The following is a 6,158-nucleotide window of genomic DNA, read 5'->3' on the forward strand; positions in this document are numbered from 1 at the left end:
ACCCTGATTTCTCTGTCAGTCAAGGGTGCATGAATGACAAGAATAGGATATGCAGAATATAAAATCATTTGACAGGAAAGGGAGCATAGAAAGATATACTGTATAGTTAGCTGCTATCCTTGCATTCATTCACCCATCAAGACCAGGCAGCTGCTTTGCAGTTATGAGATTAGGCCATCCCTCTTGTGGCACTCACTTAATATTGCAAGGCATACAGTATGTGTACAAGCTCTCAGCCTTTCAACAAAGGGAGTTCTAACACGTATGACTGGTGTGGTAGCCAGTTGTGAACACTGGGAATACTACCCACACCCGAAAAAAAAATCATCAAAGTACAAAGGGCATATGTAGTATGCTCTGTGTTTCTGCTCTGTCATCTGTCAAAATGACAGCGGGGAGTTGCTGTGTAAATACAGTAGTTGTAAGAGCTGCCGGTGTCAAAAAGAAAACCATTGGGCATAGTGTTGATAAATACAGATGCAAAATCTACTTTGTTTCATTCATCTGCAGATCAAAGTGATTTATTTTGATCTGCATGTGATTTCCGTTAAAGCAACCTTGCAAGTAAAAAATAAATAATTATCTAGATACTGAGTGGTTTTTGTAAAAAAAAAAAACCCATTAATAATATTATTAGAGATGAGCGAATCGAACATGACGAAGTGGAATTCGTTCCGAAGATTTGGAAAAATTCTATTCGCGACGAATCCGAAGATTAGCAAACTTCGGATGCACGAATCGAATTTTCCCAAAAATGGCGGCGACATGTGTGGCGACGGAGAAAATGGACAGAGAAGATGGGGCGGGGATCTCTGGGAAGGCGCGCAGACAAGGCGCGCTGACCCATAATGCATTCATGACATGTGATCGCATTAGCCAATCAGCAGCCAGCCAGCACTATGTAATGGTGGAGCTATAAATCGCTTTTTAACATAGGCCTATGTATGGCCTTTAATTGAAGCTGCTTACGCTCCGCCACTCTGCCATGGGCCTCTTGGGTATCCCAGAAGCTGCTCAGCGGGTCAGGGCAATAAAGCTCCCGGTTCGCAGGTTGTTCCGTCTTATGGATGGAAGTACGACGGTATATGATCTTCTTCGCACCCACGGCATCACCTCATAGAATCTCTGCATTGCATCTGCAATCACAACGCTGACTTCCCGGATCGCCACTCAGCCATTGGACTCTTGATAGTCGTCTCCCCACACTGCTGCTGGGGGGACTTTTTAACCTAGGCCTGTGTATGGCCTTCAATTGAAGCTGCTTCCGCTCCGCCACTCTGCCATTGGACTCTTGATAGTCGTCTCCCCACGCTGCTGCTGGGGGGACTTTTTAATCTAGGCCTGTGTATGAACTTCAATTGAAGCTGCTTCTGCTCCGCCACTCTGCCATGGGCATCTTGATAGTCGTCTCCCCACACTGCTGCTTGGGGGACTTTTTAACATAGGCCTCTGTATGGCCTTCAATTTAAGCTGCTTACGCTTCGCCACTCTGCCATGGGCCCCTGTACCGCCTCCTCTTGCTGCTGCCAGGTCCAGAGTGTGTCATGGGTCCCTGTACGGCCTCCCATTGCTGCTGACTTCATCGCCAGACTCTGCCATGTGCCACTTTCAGGTCTCCTTACACTGTTGGTGGGTTCCATTTTGTGATAGGGTGCTGTATGGCCTTCCATTGCTGCTGCCTCCACCGCCACCCTGCGCCATGTGCCTCTGTCGTCTGCTCACGCTGCTGACAGCTTCCGCTTTTTAACCGAGGCCTGTGTTTGGCTTCCGAATACTGCTGCATCCACCGCCACCCTGCGCCATGTGTCTCTGTCGTCTGCTCACGCTGCTGACGGCTTCCGCTTTTTAACCTAGGCCTGTGTATGGCTTCAGAATAATGCTGCCTACACCGCCACCCTGCGCCATGTGCCTCTGTCGTCTGCTCACGCTGCTGCCAGGTCCATACTGATTCATGGCCCCCTGTACCGGCTCCTCATGAACGTGGTTCAGCGGGTTTGCATCACTTAACGGCAAATCGTTGACAAACGCTGGGACGTTCAGTGTTGTGCGCATTAAGCCAGACACCAAAGGGCAGCACAGACCTGTTATTACTCGCTCAAGCATGGCTGAACAAAACCAGTCTCTACCACAAATTGGACCCAGACCTGCCCAGGGTCTCGTAAGTAGATTGCACGGAGGAGTAGAGTTCGTTATTGGAATTAACTGTGAGGGACTTTTAAACCTAGGCCTGTGTATGGCCTTCAATTGAAGCTGCTTCTGCTCCGCCACTCTGCCATTGGACTCTTGATAGTCGTCTCCCCACGCTGCTGCTGGGGGGACTTTTTAACATAGGCCTCTGTATGGCCTTCAATTTTAGCTGCTTACGCTCCGCCACTCTGCCATGGGCCCCTGTACCGCCTCCTCATGCTGCTGCCAGGCCCGTAATCTGCCATGGGCCCCGTACCGACTCCTCATGCTGCTGCCAGGCCCGTAATCTGTCATGGGCCCCTGTACCGCCTCCTCATGCTACTGCCAGGTCCAGAGTGTGTCATGGGTCCCTGTACGGCCTCCCATTGCTGCTGTCTCCATCGCCACACTCTGCCATGTGCCACTTTCAGGTCTCCTCACACTGCTGGTGGGTTCCATTTTGTCATAGGGTGCTGTATGGCCTCCCATTGCTGCTGCCTCCACCGCCACACTGTAGCTCCACACTCTGGTTTTGGCCCCGTGACTGCCCAAATGAGTGAAGTGTGCGGTGATTCTAAGATCGACGGCACTCATCTGCATGTCATACTGACTGACAGTATTATTTCTCTTCCCCAGCAGACTCCAAGGGCATTTAAATTAAAGGTACAATGTTCTGCACTAATATAAAGGCTCTCTGAAGCCTAGAAACACCCTTTTTATAAGTTAAATTCGCAGCGAATATATTCGGCTCGAAGCGAATTTATTCGGCGAATTCGGCGAATCAGCCGAACCGAATTTTTGAATAATTTGCTCATCTCTAAATATTATTCCTGTTAGGCCTTGAATAAAGAGCACAGTTTTAGAAACTGCATATGAAATTTATAGTGGGTTCAAAGGCTGGCTGTACTTACAATTGAAGGTTACAAAAAGTTAGAATTGATTGTTTAGTTAGAAAAGAATAAAACAGGAAATTTAGGAAAGAATAGAAAAACTTGTGAGATGTATGAGAAATGTGTATTGGCCAATATAAGCTAGTTTTCTGATATATTTAGATTTATGCAAGTCACATGCACATGCTGTCTCTCTGGTGCTCCACTTACCTTCTCAATAAGCAGTATAGGAAGATAGCAGTGCCATGCTGGTTTGTGCACCACTTACCACAAATATAGGAAGGTACAAGTCCTGTATTGTATATGGAGCTGGATACCTTAGACGTCACAATGATGTTACAATCTCTGACTCAGCCAGTCAGAGGAAGTTTTATATTCATTCATAGAATACAGAGCTGCATATTAATGGCTGAGTGCTGCTCATCCCAATTCCATTCTGTTCCAGGTGTGAGACAAGAAGGTCTCATCTCCCAGTTGGAACACAAGACTGTAAACTGTATGTACTGTAGGTAGGGCTGAGGGTGTACCTGTTAGTGTACGAAATATTTCATTTGGACCATCTTAGCCCAAGCAAACTAGTTAAAGTGATAGTAAAGCTGGAGATCATCTTTAAAATGCTATTGCTTTGACTTATCTCCATTGCAGGACCTGTGAGTTCCTCTACACCTGTTTTGCATTTCGTGTGTAGACATTGTAGATGCATGCACAGGTACCGGTACTATATTCTCACCATAAACACAGACAGCATGGTTGTGAAACGACTGGGTTTGTGCTGGAAACCCACCACCATCTTGTAAAGCAAACACCACCATCTTGTAAAGCAAACACATACAAAAATAATATTTTACTTGAGCCTGGATTTCAAAAGAAAAAGGTATGCTACTTTATAGCTGCAAAAAATATTGTCTAAATACAAGAGGCATGCATAGTCTTACTTCAATCATGGTGTCCTCGGTGTATTTCTTCCACTTATGCGCAGTAATCCAGCATTAATTAACTCTACGGGAGTTATTTTGTAAAGACAGGTCATTGATACTTTGACACATTATGCAGCATGACCCTGTAGTTTTTCTGCAGGTAACCTGTAATAGGAGGATCTGTTGGGGCTGATCCACAGGCTATGTGCAGCAGAATGAGAATGTCACTTTACAAGGTAATTACTAGGTTTGCAAGGTGATTTGATGCACACAAAGTAGATTTATATTCATTTGTGGTGCTTGAATAATATAATTGAATGTAAGTTTTTGTGACTGAAGTTCAGAAGACAGAAACACTCTAAAATGTTACTATTTGTGCTGTCTTGTACCATTGCCACAACACAGGTCCAAATAGTAAGAGTGTTAATGCAATTGCAAATTTGTAACAGCAGGCCTTTCTTAAATTTCTCTGAGCTGCCCCCACCAACCCCACTTTCTGGGCCTGCAGTCATCAAGGGTGCCTTCACTTACCTGCAGTAGCGTTCATCTCCCTGCCCTTGTGCTTAAATGATGGGAAATGCTCCGGCCAGGGGCAGACTGACCATTTGGAAACTCGGGCACCGCCTGAGGGCCTGGGGTCAGTAAGGGGCCCCATGAGATGGCCCTTGTACCTTTTTCATAGGCTTTTTTGAGTTTGGGCAAGGACACAGGGGCCCCATGATCCCCTATTGCCTGGGGGGCCCCATGAGTTGTCAGTCCGCCCCTGGCTCCGGCAATTCATGGTAGTGTGGAGGCCTGCCCCTAACTTCTTATTCGCCATTGAAGTAGTCCAGTATTAGCATACAATGGTATGCTAATAGGAAGATGTGCATAGTGCAGCAGGGAAGCATGACTCTACCTTGATTTGTTATTATTATTACAGGTACTTATGCAGTGCTTTACATATATTGTACATTCACATCAGTCCTCAGCCCTCAAGGAGCATACAATCTAAGGTCCCTAACTCACATTCAAACATACACATACTAGGATCTAATTAACCTACCATCACATCTTTGTAGCATGGTAGGAAACCCGCGCAGACTTAGGGAGAACATGCAAGGTCCACACAGGTAGTGCCATGGATGGGATTCAAACCAGCAACCCTAGTGTTGTTAGGTAGAAGGGCTAACCACTTGGCCACTGTGCTGTTGTAGTTTTTCCAATCTGAACAGCCTAGCATTCAGTTGTATCCACAGGATACAAAACACAAAAGTGCAGAGTAAGACAATTGGCCAGTTTTGCAGGCACTAGGAGTTTTCTTTCTATTTGGTGCTGGTAGGGGATGTCTTAAACAAAATATGTATAAAGCAATATCTAAAAATTTTATTTTAGCATCAGCCAATTGAATTACTTTCTGAAATGTTAAGAGCAGTGCACATTCTGATGGCTTTTAATTTGGTACTGCTCAGTCCTTTACAGTACACCAAAGATATGCCCCTGGAAATCCAATGAAAGAAATACAGTATGTATCATCAAAAAAAAGAAGAAAAGCTCCACGTACTTAAAGCGGAGTTCCACTCAGCCTATCAAAAAATAAAAGTCAGCAGCTACAAAAACTGTAGCTGCTGACTTTTAAAAAATAGCCACTTACCTGTCCCTCGGTACCGTGGTGTGTCCCCCGCAGCCAGTTTCACCGGCCGTCCTGTATTCCAGGAGGCCGGCATCTTCAGTGTGGGCACCCAGCTGTGATAGCTTGCGGCTTCACAGTCAAGTACCCACTGAGCATGTGCGAGTAGCACTGCTCTTCGCGAACGGTACTGTGGTCTTCTGGGACCTGTCACGTGTCCCAAAAGACTACAGGGAGAGAGGAAGGGAGAACACCTTCTGCTTCGGATTGCCTAAGCGATCGGACTGGAAGTGGGTGCTGGTACCTGTCAAATTCGGGTACCTGTTCCCCCCACCCCCCAAAGGTGCCAATCCTTAATGGGGAGAGGGGGAGCAGTCCTTAAAGCGGAACTTCCCCTTTTGGGTGGAGCTCCGCTTTTAGCATCCCCAAAGTCTGCTTTGGAGCTACTGACTTAGACAAATAAATAATCTAAATGGGTTAACATCAATCTAAAGTTATGCAGCACAATAAGTAAAATAAATCAATAAATAACCTAAAAAAGAGTGAATAAACAATGCCAAGACTCATTTCTTGTTA

The sequence above is a fragment of the Staurois parvus genome, unplaced genomic scaffold, assembly GCF_062004578.1.
Source record: "Staurois parvus isolate SC_StPar_1 unplaced genomic scaffold, SC_StPar_1.0 ptg000025l, whole genome shotgun sequence".
Lineage (NCBI taxonomy): Eukaryota > Metazoa > Chordata > Amphibia > Anura > Ranidae > Staurois > Staurois parvus.